Source organism: Dasypus novemcinctus, chromosome 6, assembly GCF_030445035.2.
Source record: "Dasypus novemcinctus isolate mDasNov1 chromosome 6, mDasNov1.1.hap2, whole genome shotgun sequence".
Taxonomy (NCBI): domain Eukaryota; kingdom Metazoa; phylum Chordata; class Mammalia; order Cingulata; family Dasypodidae; genus Dasypus; species Dasypus novemcinctus.
The window spans coordinates 81,886,581-81,905,318 of NC_080678.1; the positions used below are offsets into that span (position 1 = coordinate 81,886,581).

Here is an 18,738-nt window from a genome sequence, read left to right on the forward strand (position 1 = left end):
TCTATCTATCCATCTATCCTCTCTATGCATTCATCTTTCTGTTTAACTATTTTCTAAACATTTGAGAATAAGTTTGTATATATCATGTTCCTTGAACACTGAATACTTCCATGTGTATTTCCTAAGAATAAATATATTCATTTATGTGACAGTTTGATATTATTGAATTCCAAAAAGAAATATGTTTATAAACAGGTCTGTTCCTGTGAGTGTGATACCCTTTGATTGTATTAAATTCAATCTTTTACTTGATTAAATTAAGATTAGGGCTTTGATTTGGCCACATCAGTAGAATGTTGAGTCCCCACCCCCTTGGTGGGCAGACATTCCACACAGAAAACAACACAGCAGAGCAGAAGGCTTAGTTTTTGATACTGGAGCCCCAGGGAGAGAGCCAAACCTTGTTCCTGATAGTTTACAGCTGGCCTTGTGGAGAGAACAGAGCAGTTGAGCCCAGAAAGAGACTATCCCTAGGAAGAGAGATGAGCTTTTTGCCAGCCTACAGCTGAGATTGGAAGAAAACGTAAGTGTGGAGCCTTAAGAGGAAGAAGGCTGAACCCTTGCAGAGACTGGCAGCTATCTTGCTCCAACATGTGGCAACAGACTTTGGTGAGGGAAGTAACTTAATCTGTATGGACTTCTGACTGCAAGCTTCTACCCAAACTAAAAGCCAACAGATTTCTGGTACTTTGCATCAGCACCCCTTTGGCTGACTAATACAACTTATGTAACCACCTAAGTACAATTAAGAAGTTTAAACTTACGGTCTATATTCCAATTTTTTCACTTGTCCTTTTGGGTATTTTCTTCTCCATTATTAAGGTTGACTATTCACACTGCCCAGAAAAGCAGCCACATGAGATTGAAACACACTTTCAGCTATATATGCTGGCAGTGTATGAACTGGTTTAGTTTAGAGCTGATGAAACTTTATGTCAAATTTTATGTTCCAGAATTGCTCTACTCCAGTATTTTAAAGCAAGTTTTGAGGGAATTTGCAACCACCCCATTTCCTGAGGAATGCAACTTAATGGAAGTACTGCTATTGCTCTAAGCAATTAGTTCCTAATTGGTGTCTGTTAATGTGTGTGCTGACATAGTGAAAAAAAGTCACTGATAATGTGAGTTTCTTTTGGAAATAGAAAGGCTGTTAAACTTCAAAGACTATCAACATCTTTGAAAGAGTTTTAAATTTCTTTACTAGAAAAACCACCAGAAAAAAAAATTGAGTTTAAGGAAGATCTTGGTACGCATAGGTGGTGCATCTTTCAAACTTAGCAACATGCTTTCTTTTTTATATTGCCATAGGGAACATAGTGGCGCCACTCATTGTTATAACCAGTGCCTTTTTCATTGGCACATAATGTATTGAAGACTCTTCTAACAGTCTTGATAGAAATCTTGCCTTCTACCACGAAAGTAATCAATTTCATGAGAATAAGGTTTTATCAACAAAAAGGACCGAAGCATTAAAATTATTCTCTGATTGATTAAGCTCTGGACAAAAGTTTTACTTTTTAGAAGAGGAGAAAAGCTTTTTTTCCAATCTGCCTTCTGTAGTGGAACCACCACCAAGATGCAGATTTTCATAAAAACCCTGATGGGAAAGACCATCACTCTTGAGGTTGAACCTTCAGATAAATAGAAAATATGAAAGCCAATATCCAAGATAAGGAAGGAATTCTTCCTATTCAGCAGACACTCATCTTTGCTGGCAAGCAACTGGAAGATGGACGTACTTTGTCTGACTACAACATTCAAAAGAAGTCCACTCTTCATCTTGTGTTGAGACTTGGTGGTGGTGCCAAGAAAAGGAAGAAATCTTATATTACTCCCAAGAAGAATAAGCATAAGAGAAAGAAGGTTAAGCTGGCTGTCCTGAAATATTATAAGGTAGATGAGAATGGCAAAATTAGTCGCCTTCGTAGGGAGTGCCCTTCAGATGAATGTGGTCCTGGAGTTTCTATGGCCAGCCACTTCCACAGACATTACTGTGGCAAGTGTTGTCTGACTTACTGCCTCACCAAACCAGAAGACAAGTAATTGTGTGTGGATTAATAAAAAATATGAACTAAGAAAAAAAGAAAAAAGAAGAGGAAAGAGCCCCCTGGTCAAACAAGATGAAAGCATAAGGTGCTTCCTGGTGCCAGTTCCCCAGTTTCTTTGAACAACCAGCAAAAACTATCAGAGCCCATCTTTCTCAAAACTGTAGAAAATAGCCAGCAGAACCAGCAGAGCTCAGCATAGTGAGAATGGCATGATGGACAGTCAGACGAAGCTGATGAAGTTACTCCTGCTGGCCCACCCAGGCGGCCCCAGGTGCATAGGTGGAGGAACCCAATTCTCTTTCCCGAGACTTTTGACAGAATACCAATCAGCTCACGGAGTTAATCATCCAGACCAACTGGTACATGTTTGTGGACAAGAACATGTTCTCCAACAACTCCCTGAAGGTGAAGTTCCTCATCACTGCCTCACAGGTGTGGTGCTGCAGTGGGTGATCCCCTACATCAAGAAGCAGAGCCTCCTCAGTGATTACTGGGGCCTCCGGGCTGAGAGGAAATGAATCTTTGGCTGGATGGAGGAAGGCTTCTAGGCTGTGAGGCTCTCAGGCCTGGGGTCAGATGTGCTCAGCAAGGACCACTGCTGTGTCTTCACCACTGATGGTGCCCTCTGTCTCCACCCCCTCCACAAGCTGCTGTGTTCTCCTTACACTCCTGTTCCCTGCTGCATAGTGCTTGTCTTATGCCAGAAATAGTGCTCCACATTCCTGCTGTTGCTACTGGGCTTGGATCTGGAGCAAGCTACCACCCTCTCCAGCTAGCTCAGTCCAGCCCCACTCATGTGCACTGGGACTGTCTTGTGCACCATTGCAAGCCCAGGTCCTGTGACACCCTGAACAGATCACTGACAACCAGGCCACTGCCATCTGCCCCACTGCCTGACCACCAGGCCTGAATCTGATTCTTTAAAGACCTGCACTGGCCTGGCTATCACTATCCACCACATCCCAGCAAAAGACTGCCACGTTTGACCATCAGGAATCTCCTAGAGGTATCTGAGCTGGCCACATAGCTCCAGGACAATGATTCAGACAGTTACCACCCAGCAAGCAGCCAGCATTTCATGTTCAATGAGGCCCATTCTCTCCCCACTCCCAGAGAGTTCATCTGCACTGCCAGATGTGCCTAGCAGCCAAATCGTGTTACTTATTTTCTCCTGTGGACCGTTTGATTTTGCTCAGATTCCAGTTTTGCCCTGAAATCCCTGCAGTCTCTCAGATTTGTGCCTTTTGTTCAAAATAAAACAACTCCTGTACTCTCTATCTGGACAAGTCATCCATATTTTCAATAAATGTAAAATACTGTTTTTCTTAAACTCTAGAAAATAAAGGGTGATTAACAAAATAGGAGGGGATGGAGGGATATGAAACAGTTTGTATATGCATTGAAGTTAGGTTGGTATCAAATTAAACATGATTTTTATAAATATAGGATGTTAAATTTAATCCCCATGGTAACCATGACAAAAACATATAAAAGTATTTATGCAGAAGGAAATAAGAAGTGACTTAAAATGGGATAATACTGAAAATCAAATAAGTATCAAAGTAGGTATTAATGGAAGACTTGGGGGACAAAAAAAGTATAAGACTTACTAAGACCAAATAGCAAAATGGCAGATAACGAAACCAAAAGTTGGTTCTTTGAAAAGATCATCAAATGGATAAACTTTTAACTAGACTGGCCAAGAAAGAGACTGACAAAGAAAGTCACAAATAACTTAAAAAAAAAAAAAAAAAAGTAAAGGGGAACATTATTACTGACCCCACAGAAATGAAAAGGACTATAAGAAGATACTATGAACAATTGAATGCCAAAAAATTAGATAACCTAGATGAACCGAACAAATTCTTAGAAATACACAAACTACCTACACTGACTTAAGAAGAAATAGAAATTCTTAACAAACCAATAATTAGTAAAGATATTGATTCCCAACAAAGAAAAGCACGAAAGTTTCACAGGTGAATTTTATTAATACCAAACATTCCAAGAAAAATTATACTAATCCTACCCAAACTCTTCCAAAAAAATGAAAAGCTGGGAAAACTGCCGAACCCATTTGGTAGGAGGCCAGCATCACCCTCCTAACAAAGTCAGATAAAGATACCACAGGAAAAGAAAACTACTAACCAATATCACTTACAAAAATAGTTGCAGAAATCCCTCAACAAAATACTACTAATCCAAATTCAATAGCATATCAAAAAAATTATGCACCATGATCAAGTGGGATTCACCCTAGGTACGCAAGAGCAGTTCAACGTAAGAAATCAAGTGATGTAATATACCACATGAAAAGAACAAAGGAAAAAAACCCCACATGATCATCTCAGTTGATGCAGAAAAGGCATCTGACAGAAACCAGCAGCAGTTCTTGCTAAAAAAAAAAAAAATTTAGAAAACTAGAAACAGAAGGAAATTTCCTCAACATGATAAAGGGCGTCTATGAAAAACCCAGTTAACATATTTTAATAGTGAAAGACAGAACCAAGAACAAGACAAGGATATACCCACTGTCACCACTATTATTCAACATTGTACAAGAAGTTCTAGTTTTATCTAGCAAGAAAAAGAAATAAAATTTGAAAGGAAGAAGAAAAACTTTCCTTATTTGCAGATGACATGATCTTATATACAGAAAATCCTGAAAGTCCACCACAAAAATCACTAGAATTAATAAATTCAGCAAAGTTATGGGGTACAAAATCAACACGCAAAAATAGTTTTTCTATGAACTAGTAATGAGCAATCTAAGCAGGAAATCAAGAAAAAAATTCCATTTGTTTACAATAGCAACTAAAATAATCAAATATCTAGGAATAAATCTAACCAAGTATAGCGGTGTATTTGTCAGGCAAAGGGGTGCTGATGCAAAATATCAGAAATTGGTTGGTTTTTATAAAGGGTATTTCTTTGGGGTAGGAGCTTACAGATACCAGGCCATAAAGCATAAGTTACTTCCCTCACCAAACTCTACTTGGAGCAAGATGGCTGCCAATATCTGCGAGGGTTCAGGCTTCCTGAGTTCCTACAATCCTGGGGCTTATTTTACTCTGACTTCAAGGTTCCTTCCTTCTTGGCACTGGCTTCTCTTTCCTCTGCATGCTGACTTCCCAGGACTCCAGTTTAAGTCTTCAGCATCAAACTCCAACATGAAAACTCCAACATTAAAAGCCCTCAACTCTGTTCTTCACCATGGCTTTTTTCTGTGAGTCCCCACCCACCAAGGGGTAGGGACTCAACGCCCTAATGATAACTCAATCATGCCCAGGTACAGATAAGATTACAGACATAAACTAGTATTTCTTTTTGGAATTCATCAATAATATGAAACTGCTACAAGCAGTTTGGCCTTATTTATGAATTCCAAATACAGATATTGGATTGTGTTTGTGAACTGGTCTTTTCATATGAGCATATTAGATTACCTTGGATTCAGAGGTTTCACTTTTACTTGATTAAATAATGGTTAAGGCTTTCATTGGGCCACATCAGTAGGACATTAAGTCCCCACCCTCTTGGTGGGTGGGAACTCACAGAGAAAACTACAAGGCAGGGAAGGGAGTTTGGAGTTTTGAGCTGGAGCCATGGAAAGTAAACACACAGAAAAGCAGATACACAAAGAAAGAGAGAGCCTGATCGTCTATAGCTGACTTTGTGGAGAGCCCCGAGAGAAATGAGCCCCAGGAGAGAGACGAGACCTATCCCAGTCTACAGCTGATATGAAAGAAGCTAGGGCCACAGAGCCTTAAGAGGAAGAGGAAGGCTGGACCCTTGTAGATGTCGGCAGCCATCTCGCTCCAACAGGTGGCAACAGACTTTGGTGAGGGAAGTAAATTATACTTTATGGCCTTGTTACTGTAATCTTCTACCCCAAATAAATACCCTTTATAAAAGTCAATAGATGCTGATTTTGCATCAGCATCCCTTTGGATGACTAATATACCAAGGATATAAAAGACTTGTCTGCAGAAAACCACAAAGCTTTCCTAAAAGAAATCAAATAAACCTAAATAAATGGAAGGGTATTCCATGTTCATGGATTGGAAGACTAAACACTGTTAAGATGTCAATTCTACCCAAAGAGATTTACAGATTCAACACAGTCCCGATCAAAATTCCAACAGATTTCTTTGCAGAAAATGGAAAAGCAAATCATCAAATTTATATGGAAGAGTAAGTTACCCTGCATAGCCAAAGCCACCTTGAAAAAGAATGAAGGTGGAGGACTCATACTTCCCAAGCTTAAAACTTCTTACAAAGCCACTGAAATTAAAACAGTATGGTAATGGCACAAGCACAGACATATAGACCAATGGAACTTCAAAAATAAGCCCTCATGTTTATAGTCAGTTGGTATTTGACAAGCATGCCAAGTATGCTCAACTGGGAAAGAATAGTCTCTTCAACAAATGGTACTGGGAAAACTGGGCATGCATAGGCAAAAGAATGAAGGTGGGTCCCCCTACTTCACACCCTATACCACAATCAACTCACAATTGATCTAAGACCTAAATCTAAGAACCAAAACTATATAAAACTTCTAGAAGAAAGCACAGGGAAGCATCTTCAGGACCTTGTGTTAGGCAGTTTTTTTTTTCGTTTTGTTTTTTTAATTTATATCCAAAGCACAAGCAACAAAAGAAAACATAGATAAAGGACCTCACCAGAAGTAAGTTCCTGTGCATCAAAAGACTGTCATGAAAGTAAAATGACAGCCTACACAATCAGAAAGTTATTTGGAAATGACATATCTGTGAAGGGTTTAATATCCAGAATATATGAAGAAACTCTACAACTCAACAACAAAAAGACAACCCATTTTAAAAATGGCCAGGTTTGGGTTCGCCTCTGTGCCTCACCCCACCCCTCCCCAGGTCTCACAGGCCTGGCAGACCTGTAAGCTAATGGCTGAAGTTTGCTACCACCTGGTGGAAGATGCGAGGGCACCAGCACACTATGCCAGGCCTATACCTACTGCCTGCACTTGGCCTGATGGCACCATGCATGCACGGAGCCCCACTGACATCATGGACATATGTGAGTTGATCCTGGAGAGGAAGCGGCACAATAGCGAAAGGTCAACCTATAGTATCTGGGAGCATACAGACATGGAGGCCTTTGAGGCACTTGTGTGCTTGATCTCCTGGGCTCAAAGATACCAGAAAGGTGACTTATTAAAGATAAGACCACTCACTCTGGGGACTCTGGGGACATCACCACCACTGTGCATGTGGACGTAGCCACACCCTAGCCATTTTTAAGACCATGGAGAAGCTATGTCTGGGACTTCCCAGGCTGCCAGAAGACCTTCAAAGCTCCCACCAAAAGGCTCATCTCCACACACACAATGGAGAAGCCTTTCAACTGCAGGTGGGATGGCTGCAATAAAAAATTTGCTCATTCATATGAACTTTCATACCACCATAGAACTCATACAAGGGAGAAGTTTCAGTGTGTGATTGGTGCTTCGTGCACAGCAACCATTTGACAAAGCATGCCTGGCGTCCCCAGCTGGCATGCAGAGATTGGCAAACTGAACAGAATTGCCTTAACAGAGAAACCTGCAAGCCCACTAGTAACCATGCCAGCCTCTCCCTGAAAGTCAGCCAGGGAATAACCTGTGGAATTTTTTTAAAAAGCCTTAAATCAGGGGAGCTGATTCTGATGGAAGCATGTTAACTTTTCTTTTTTGGTCCCTGCTCATTATCTTTCATAGTTTCAGGATTTTCTTTAAGGAAATGGAAGAAAATGGATAAGCTAAGTCCCCAGCACTCAGACAAACATTTTGGCAATAAAGTTTAAGAAGTCTGGATTAAAAAAAAAAAAAAGGGCAAAAGACTTGAATAGACATCTTTTTATTTTTATTTTTTTATTTTTTTATTTTTTATTGACTTTGTAATAATATTACATTAAAAATATATATGTGAGGTCCCATTCAACCCCACCCCCCCACCCCCCCTCTCCCCCCCCCCAACAACACTCATTCCCATCATCATGACACATCCATTGGATTTGGTAAGTACATCTTTGGGCACCTCTGCACCTCATATACATTGGTTCACATCATGGCCCATACTCTCCTCTATTCCATCATGTAGGTCCTGTGAGGATTTACAATGTCCGGTGATTACCTCTGAAGCACCATCCAGGGCAGCTCCATGTCCCGAAGACGCCTCCACCTCTCATCTCTTCCTGCCTTTCCCCATACCCTTTGTCCATTATGTCCACTTTTCCCAATCCAATGCCACCTCTTCTATGTGGACACTGGATTGGTTGTGTCCATTGCACCTTTATGTCAAGAGGAGGCTCAGATTCCACCTGGATGCTGGATGCAATCCTCCCATTTTCAGTTGTAATCACTCTAGGCTCCATGGTGTGGTGGTTGTCCTTCTTCACCTCCATCTTAGCTGAGTGTGGTAAGTCCAATAAATCAGATTGTAGGTGCTGGAGTCTGTTGAGGCTCAGGATCTGGCTATCACATTGTCAGTCCAGAGATTCAAATCCCCTAAATATATCTTAAACCCCAACATTAACTGCACCTCCAGCACATTAGCATGAAAGTCTTATGAAGGGAGATCCCATCTGAGTCCAGATTCATCACACATAAACACCATTTCCAAAGAGGGGCCATCTGCCCTGGTAGTTAACCCCATCGGCCATGACCATAACTCCCATGGGTCTCTTTAGCCCTCAAAGGAACCAATATCTGGGGGTTGTATCTGCTTTATCTGTCTCTCTGACTCTGCTCAGTTGTGCATGAGGGCAAACCTTCTGCCAGCCTCCAGACTCTTTTTTAGAAACTCGTAGCCATATAAACTCATTTCTCCTTTCCATTTCCCCCTTACTTTAGGTCAAACAGCATTTTAAAGTCATGGTATTTTATGTAGACATGGATATTCTGCTGATCCGCATTGAACCTTCCGTATAAGGTCATTTTCCAGTTGCATCATCAGTTGGTAGTTGATAGTGGTCCCTCGTTGCCAGGGAGGCTCATCCCCGGGTGTCATGTCCCACGCTGGGGGGAAGGCATTGCATTTACATGCTGAGTTTGGCTTCGAGACTGGCCACATTTGAGTAACATGAAGGCTGACAGAAGGAAATTCCCAGGCACAAAGTTGCTCTAGGCCTTGTTATTATTTTGGGTTTATCAGCTCACAAGCATAGTCATTAGTATCAGGGGCTCACTGTTGAACCCTCACTCCCTCCCGGTCCCCACCACTGTACCTGGGAGACTGTTGCTGCTCCCCTAGGGACCACGACAGAGCACCACTGGCCAGGAACCCAGTACCCCCCCTACTGTGGTTTTTAATTGTTGCCACTATGAGTATATCCAAACATTACCATGCACCCTGGACATATGTTCTGTACAGCTCCCTGTCAGTCATATATCACCTGTCATTGGTATCCCATACCAGTATCCCTCCATTGCCATTGTTGAAACACTCTGTGATCCAGAACTCCCCGAAATTTGAAGCCCAATATAATGTCATGGTCCCTTACTAGGGAATGGCATATAGCGATGAGTTTAAAGGATAGACATCTTTTTAAAGAAAATATACAAATGGTCAAAAAGCACGAGGAGGGAAGCAGATTTGGCTCAACAGATAGAGCATCTGCCTACCACATGGGAGGTCCAGGGTTCAAACCCAGGACCTCCTGATCCATGTAGTTAGCTGACCCATGTGCAGTGCTGATGCTCGCAAGGAGTGCCTTGCCACGCAGGGGTGTCCCCCATGTAGGTGAACCCCACATGCAAGGAGTACACCCTGTAAGGAGAGCCGCCTCACGTGAAAAAAAAATCGCAGCCTTCCCACGGAGAGCTGATGCAGCAAGATGACACAACAAAAAGAGACACAGATTCCTGATGCTGATGACAAGAATCCAAACGGACACAGAACACACACAGTGAATGAACACAGAGAGCAGACAATGTTGGGAGGGGGGAAGGGGAGAGAGAGAAATAAAAAAATAAATCTTTAAAAAAAAATAAAAGCACATGAGGACAACCAGCAAGATAGTGGCACAGCAAGGAGCTCCTAGAGTCAGTTTATGCTACAGGGCAGTTAGTAATCACCCAGAGCTATCTAAAGCACCCATTTGGATGCTCCAAGAGACCAGAATATCATCCTGAAACATCCTTGACAGAATGGAAGGAGGAAACTGCCCATCTGCAGAGAAGATTCATAAGTAGAGCACTCCATGCTATGGAGGCTGGTGCTTATCCTCCACTGGCAGCACAACCTGCCTTGGGAGCTATTACGTGGCAGGAAGTGGAAGCTCTGCTTCCCAAAAATGGGAGAGGAAGAAACGGTTGTATACCAACTTCAGCTTTGGGTTAGTAAATTCAGTGGGCTAAAGTATAATCCTGAGAACAGCTAAAGTTTGAACCTGTCCAAGTCAGAACGAGGCTCATAGCTGCCATTTTAACTCTTCTACTGGTATGGCAGACTGAAAATCACAGTGCTGGTAGGGACCGGCTTCTTTCCATTCAGATCAGATTGTAGCCGTAGCCTAAGCCCCACCTCTGCCAGGGAGGAACCTGGAGGAACCTGCACCAACCTCTCTGGGAAAATACAGGCCATTCCACAGAGGCTAATGATCATCCTACTCTAGTGGCACAAGCTGCCTCAGGAGCTATTCTGTGACTGGAGTTGGAAGCTCCATTTCCCCAAAACAGGAGGGAGAGATGGTTGGCCATCAATTTCAGCTACTGATTAGTAAATTCGGTTGGCTAAAATATAACCCTGGGAACAGCTGAAGTTTGAACCGGTCCAAGTCAGAAGGAACTCTTAGCCACCATTTTGACTCTGCCCCCAGCATGAGGGGAAGCCAGGCTGACTGAAAATCACAGTGATGGTAGGGACCAGCTTCTTTCACCCAGAATGGACTGCAGCCCTAGCCTAGGCTTCAGCCCCATGTCTAGCAGGGAGGATGCTAGCAGGCCTTGCAGTAGCCTTTCTAGGTAACTGCAGGTACATTCACCTGGCACAGACTGAATAGTTGAAAGTCTACTGAGGCTATTGCAGTCATTTTGTACCCACATGGCATAGATTGCTAACCCACACTGTAGTTCCATCCCCACCCCAGGCAGGTGAGAAAGGGGTGTGAAGCTTTATCAGTCTATCTGGGCAACTAGAGTCTAGGCCTGCACAACTTGGATTATTACACACAGCTGTGGCTCTGTCCCTACCCCTGGCAAAGGAGAAAGTTGGGAGATGCTTCATCGGTCCTTTGGGAAATGTGGACAGCTTGAGCCTCTATAACTTACAGCACCAACTATATCCTTAACTCCTACTCTACAACCAGCAAGGCAGAAAGGGCAAGAAAGCCCTAAACTAAAGAGAGAAACTCCACCCAGAATAAATACTCTAGTAAGCCAGATGCTAAGACACCAACAAAAAATTACAATCCACACCATGAAACAGGAAGATAGAGCCCAGTTAAAGGAACAAGATATGCCTTGAGATGACATAAAGGAGTTGAGACAACTAATCATAGATATCCAAACAAATCTTCTTAATAAATTCAATGAGATGGCTAAAGAGATTAAGAATATTAAGAAGACATTGGATGAGCACAAAGAAGAATTTGAAAGCATACATAGAAAAATAGACGATCTTACAGGAATAAAAGGCACAATAGATGAAATTAAAAATACACTGGAATGGGGCAGATGTGGCTCAACTGATAGAGGATCTGCCTACCATATAGGGGGTCCAGGGTTTGATACCCAGGGCCTCCTGGCCCATGTGGTGAGCTGGCCCATGCGCAGTGCAGCCACATGCAAGGAGTGCCATGCTACACAGGGGTGCCCCCCACATAGGGGCGTCCCATGTGCAAGGAGTGCACCCCGCAGGGAGAGCCGCCCATGCAAAAAATGCAGCCCGCCCAGGAGTGGCGCTGCACACATGGAGAACTGATGCAGCAAGATGATGCAACAAAAAGAGACAGAGATTCCTGGCCTGACAAGAATGTAGGTGGACACAGAAGAACACACAGCAAATGGACACAGAGAGCAGACAGTGGGGTGGGAGAGAGAAATAAGTAAAAGTAAATCTTAAAAAAAATACAGTGGAGTCATATAATAGCAGATTTGAAGAGGTAGAAGAAAGGATTGTTGAGCTTGAAGAAATGGCCTCCAAGAGCGAACGTACAAAAGAACAGATGAAGAAAAGAATGAAAAAAATTGAACAAGGTCTCAGGAAATTGAATGACAGCAAGAGACATGCAAACATACGTGGATGGGTATCCCAGAAGGAGAAGAAAAGGGAAAAGGGGCAGAATGAATATTTGAAGAAATTATGGTGGAAAATTTCCCAACCTTATTGAAGGACATGGATATCTATGTCCAAGAAGCACAATGTGCTCCCATCCAATTAAATCCAAATAGACCATCTCCAAGACACCTACTAATCAGAATGTCAAGTGTCAAGACAATAAAGAGAATTCTGAGAGCAGCAAGAGAAAAGCAATGCATAACATATAAGGGATATCCAATAAGATTAAGTGCCAATTTCTCATCAGAAACCATGGAGACAGTGATATGATATATATAAGCTATTGCAAGAGAAAAACTACCAGGCAAGAATCTTATATTCAGCAAGATTATCTTTCAAAAATGAGGACAAGTTTAGAATATTCACAGATAAACAGAAACAGAGAATTTATAACCAAGAGACCAGCTTTGCAGGGTGTGCTACAGTCTGAAAATAAAATACAGGAGAGAGAGCCTTGGAAGAGAGTCTAGAAATGAAGAATATATCAGTAAAAGTAACTAAAAGTCTTAGATAAGTGGTGAAAATAAAATATGACAGATAAAACCCAAAGGTCAAATGGGTAAAATAAGAACTGCCTTTACAGTAATAACATTGAATGATAATAGATTAAACTCCCCAATCAAAAGACATAGACTGGCAAAATAGATACAAAATGTGAATCACCAATATGCTGGCTGCAAAAGACTCACCTTAGACCAAGGATACCAATAGATTGAAAGTGAAATGCTGGAAAAAGATATTCCACACATGCAGTAACAAAAAATTTTTTTAAATGCTGGAATAGCCATACTTATATCAAATGAAATAGACTTAAAAGACACCAGTAATGCACAATCTGAGGAGGAAGTTGGGGGAGGAGGGGATTCCATTTACAATAGTGACTAAAATAATCAAATATTTAGGAAGAAACTTAACCAATGATGTAAAGCTCTTGTGTTCAGAAAACTACAACTCATTGTTAAAAGAAATTTTTAAAAGACCTAAGTAATTGGAAGAGCATTCCATGCTCACTGATTGGAAGACTAAATATTATTAAGATTCTGACCAAATTGATATAGAGATTCAATGCAGTTCCCAAAAAATTCCACCAGCATTTTTTAAATAAATGGAAAACATGGTTATCAAATTTATTTAGAAGGGTAAGGGTCCTGAATAGCCAGAAACATCTTAAAAAGGGAAAGTGAAGTTGGAGGACTCTCACTTCTGGAATTTAAGACATATAACCTAACTACAGCAGTAAAAACAGCTTGGTACTGGCATAAAGACAGACATATAGACCAATGGAACTGAATTGATGGTTCAGAAACAGACTGTCATATCTGTGGTTAAGTGATTTTTGATAAACCCGTCAAACTCACCCAACTTGGACAGAACAGTCCATTCAACAAATGGTGCTGAGAGAACTGGATATCCATAGCCAAAAGAAGGAAAAAGGACCCCTATCTCACACCTTATACAAAAATTAACTCAAAATGGATCAAAAACCTAAATATAAAAGTAAAAACCATAAAGCTTCTAGAAGAAAATGTAGGAAAATATCTTCAAGATCTGGTGGTAGGTGGTGACAGATAAGAGGACTGAGATGATCTACTGATGTTTATGTAGAAGTTTTAATTAACTTTATTGTAAAAGTGTAGAAATGTAGAGTAGATGGTAACACTATTTTAGTGAGTAATAGTTGATTTATAAATTGGAATGTGGCTGAAAAGGGTAGTCTAGAGATGTAAATGCCAGTTGAAAGAAAGCTAGAGAATTATCTAGGGACTGAATAACACAGTGAACTAAGAGATGGATGAGAATTGTGATTGATGTCACAGATTCAAGAGTGTTCTTTCTGAGCTAGAGAAGATGTACATCACTGTTGCATGGTGGTGGGAATGTGGAGAAGCATGGAAAAAATACAACTATAGTGACCTATGTGTTGGAGAAAATATGGCGCTTACTGAGACACAGAGACTGATATGACTATAGACAAAGGAAGAGTTTATTGAGACGCTTTCCCAACAGAGGAGGTCTGAAGAACAGACACCAGCATGATGGGGGTCTGAAGAGAGACTTCAGCCTACTCATGGAAGGAGAGAATTTGATTTCTACTGAACTTTCCTAGGTGGGGAAATGATAGTTAGTGGGAGGGGGTCTGAGTGAGGGACCAATAGGAAGCCCTATAGGTGAGAATTTTCCCTGATAGTGACTAGAAGAATAGTGGGTTAGGGAGTTATGGTTTCTTGGAATGCTGCAGGAGCAGATGTTTCTTTGATCTGTAGGGATTTTATCTCCCTCTGATATGCAGGTAGGAAAGGTTTCCATTTCCCTTTACTCCCATCTCTATGTGGTTTCTTTGTTTAACCTGTGGGGAAGTGCCGTGCCCTTAGACACGTAGGTTTATGGGGGATGGGGTTAGCCTCTCCCCAGTGCATATCAGGGGAAACTGAGCTACAGCTTGTTAATTATTGGAAACCTCTAATATTCCTAACTCTTTGTTTATATATATATATATATATATTCACACACACACACATATATAGGGGGACTTGGATATTGGGGTATAAAGTACTGGGCAGGATGGGAGGGTGAGGGGATTTGGGGCATCGGTTTGGTCTGGCTACTTTCTGCTGTCAAGGGGCGGAGAAAAGAAGTTCCCTTCCATCTGTACAGTGGGCTGTCGTTTCAAGTCCTTCAGGGGTTGATATTGTTCATGCAGCAGAAAAACACAGTTTACGTGTTCCTGGGTTGTTTACTGTACAATTCAGTGTATGAATTGGACAAGAAGATGATCATGGGTGACATCTTGGACGGCTATCTGGATAAACTGAATTATTGCATGGAAGATGTGTGGACCTGGTGATAGGAGGAGAATGAGAGTTATAATTGTTGTAAGGATAGGAATTAACCATGAAATTTAGGGTGGGCTGTGAGGTAATTGCCTCCAGGAGTCTGAGGAGAAGAAACAATAAGATTATGCATTCAGCACTGAACATTAATAGCATTAATAGTTGACAGTGAAATTATATAATTTGATGGACTTATTCACATAGAATTTTAGCTGGAATAGGAGACTTTAGATTATTAAGTGGTTTTATAAGTGTTTTTGAGTGATTTTTCATGGATTTAAGATTCCCAACTAGCAGAGCTGCATAGACCAGTACGGTGATCAGAATGATCACATTTTCCCCAGTTTATATAGTTTGAAGCATAGGCAACAACAAATTATTTTTACTTTCCCTTGGGGGCTTGGAGCAGCTGGCACTTTAACTTGTAGGTTAAACTTAGTTTATTGTTGTAAGGATCTGTTTACAAGAGTCCCGTTGCAGTGTTTGCAGCACTGAAAGCATATTTTGCCCCTTCTGAGAGAGGGAGGGGACCGATGTAATCCACTTGCCATGGTGCTGCTGGAGTTTGTGCTCAGCCTCTATGTTTCATCCAGTGAGGTAACTGTCACAGTCATTGGAGTGAGCACAATGGACACCCATGGGTGATATTCATGAGCTGCTGGTGACTGACAGGCAATTAGAACTGCTGGCCTAGGCACTACAAGGTCTGGTATCCACGATATTTGCTTTTTCAGTGGAGCCACTCTCCTGCTTTTTGGGTTTCAGTGGTATGGCTCTGGATCTTAGTGAGGGCATCTACCTTAACACTCTCAAGAGAGATGTTAGAGGAGGGACAGGGACATGGTAGACAGTTACCTGTTACTATTGGCAGGCGATCCAGATGTTTTTTGCACAGATTTCTCTTCACCACAGAGGGCAGTTTACAACAGTTTATTTTCTTTGTTTTGCACTTTGTTTTCTTCCCGTAATTGTGACTAAAACTCAAGTGGGATTTGTTTAGAAAGTTGCCTTTGCTACAAACCCCACCCAAAGCCAGTATTGGTACTGGCTACATCCAATTCACAGGGTAGGTTAAAATATACCCCCTTACTGCTTGAGCCTGTGTTATTGTTTTAAAAGCAGCCTGCTGGGCTGAGGGGGTGGGGGGAATCTTTCATTTCCATGCACAACTTTTTCTGATTAACTCATGTAGTGATTTTAATATCTGAGCTAAATGAGGGATGAAGTGTTGTCAGTACTTTAATAATATGAGAAAACATTATACTTCATCAGTTACAACAGAGGGTACAGTTTTTTTGTTTTACTTAAGTAAACACCATTTAAGAATGTGATAGACAGTCAGGACTTTGTAGTTTGTTCTAATTGTTTGCCTATTTTAGGCTCTTAAGATCCTTAGCAGTAAAATACATTTTATACACCCTACATATGTAAGTTACTAAATGATTTTGGAAACTGTCTCAAAGTAAATTTTTTAGAACATATAATTATCATGATTACATTAATTAACAGGTATTTTATTTTAGCAGTGCAGAAAAAAACTTTTTTCATTATTCTGTGGAAACTTAAGATTTTTAATGGAATTAAAATGATTTTTCCTGTTACCACTGTAATATGCAAATTGAGGTGGCTTTTAATTATCAATTCAGTTTCTATTTAATGATGATTTTTGTAATTACCCGTTTGAATATTTCAGGTTAAGCAAAGCTTTTATCAACTTTTTATAATTATTCATAACTGCATATAGTTACTTCATTTTAAGACAACCTCCGCCTTTACAGAACACATTTCCTTACTAAATGCTACCAAAATACCTTCTACAACTTGCCTCATGCATTCAAGTTTTGTTTTACATACTTTCATTCTGATTTTACCAAAACCAGCCATCTTATCTTAGGACAAACTACTCTTTCTTAAACAATCTTATCAAATTTCAGTCAGCACTCTTACAAACTTTTTACTTCTTTCAGTAATTTACATTTCATTCTGTGAAGAAAAACTTCATTTTAATAAATAAGAACCATCTTTTATGAAGAGATTTGTAGCAATTTCATCAGTCAAGACTTAGAATTTTCATCACTCATACATATTTATTAATATAAGTGCTTGTTTAATTTTTGGCCATTTGAATACTGTTTTTTTGGAATGAATATTATCATCTGGAGGTATTAAAATATACATTGGCAGTGAACAAAGAGACAAATACAAAAATAGAGCACACAGAAACATAAAATTCATTAATTTGACTCATAATTCTTACTCCTTTGGTATGGCTATTTTACTGCCTTTAAGATTTTTTGGAATCAGTGTTGCTTGTAATATGCAATCTTGTTTTTTGGAAACGCATTCTCTAGTAATCAGCAACAGTTGGGAATATTTGAGCACAATAAATGCAGTTAAACTTTAACTAGATAGATGTTTAGCACATATTTTGAATTATTACTTTTTTATGAGTATACTTAGACAGATTTAAAGTTCAGGAGTAAGCTAAAGGTTTATTTGTAAGAGGTGAGTAATTTTAGGTTTGATACTTTGCAGGGTATTAAGGACAGAATATTGGGGTTTGAATGGAATGTGAATAGACTTTTGAGTTGAACTATAATTGGTTTGTGATGGGAGAGTATTTTAGGACTGACAGAGTTTGATAGAAAAAGCAGGAGCAGAGGAGGGAGGGAGTGGGTAATCAGATGGCTTTTTACTGGGTACAGAAAAAGATGGGTTGTAAAACTGTTGACTTTCACCATTGAGACTGAGGAGTGAGTTAAGGGTTTAGGGATTTGGGGAAGGGCAGAGTAAGTGGTTTTCATATTGTTGGGTTGTAAATATGTTACATGAATAAAATTTTTAAAAGTCTGTCAGACTGTAACACACAGTAAACCCTAAGATGAGATGTGTATTGGAACTATTGTGACTAGTAATGGAAGAAATTGTAGCATTAATGTGGAGAAAGTGCCACGGTAGTTGCTAAGGGCAGGGAGAGGGAAGAAGAAATGTGATGCGGGGACATTTTAGGGATTTGGAGTTGTCCTAAATGATATTGCAGGGACAGATGCTGGACATTATATATCCTGCCATAACCCATTGAATGGACTCGGGGAGAGTGTAAACTACAATGTAAACTCTTATCCATGTGGTGTAGCAGTGCTCCAAAATGTATTTACCAAATGTAATGAATGTGCCACAATGATGAAAGATGTTGTTGATGTGGGAGGAGTGGGGTGAGGGGAGAGTGGGGGCTATATGGGAACCTCTTATATTTTTTACTGTAACATTTAAAAAATAAAGAGATCATCGAATAAAAAAATATATAAAAAAATATATAGTTACAAAATTTTTCTTTCATTTGCAACAAATATACCATACTAATGTAAGGTGTTACTAATGGTGTGATATATGGAAACTGTATTTCTTCTGTGATTTTCCAGTAAGCATACAACTTCTCAAATAAATAAATAAATAAATAAATAAATAAAAGGTAAAATCTATCTTAACTTATAAGGCTTCAGTTCTCTGGCAGGGCGGGTTGGTGGGAGAGTTGAGTACCTGCTTCCCACACATAAACTT

General features: G+C 40.4%; 1 protein-coding gene and 1 pseudogene across 1 annotated transcript in view; both read left to right on the plus strand.

Annotated features, from left to right (window-relative positions):
- MCU (mitochondrial calcium uniporter) overlaps positions 1-18,738 on the plus strand; it is a 245,098-nt gene that overhangs the window by 175,148 nt on the left and 51,212 nt on the right. The window lies entirely within an intron of this gene.
- On the plus strand, positions 1,562-4,468 carry LOC111759247 (ubiquitin-ribosomal protein eS31 fusion protein-like; annotated as a pseudogene).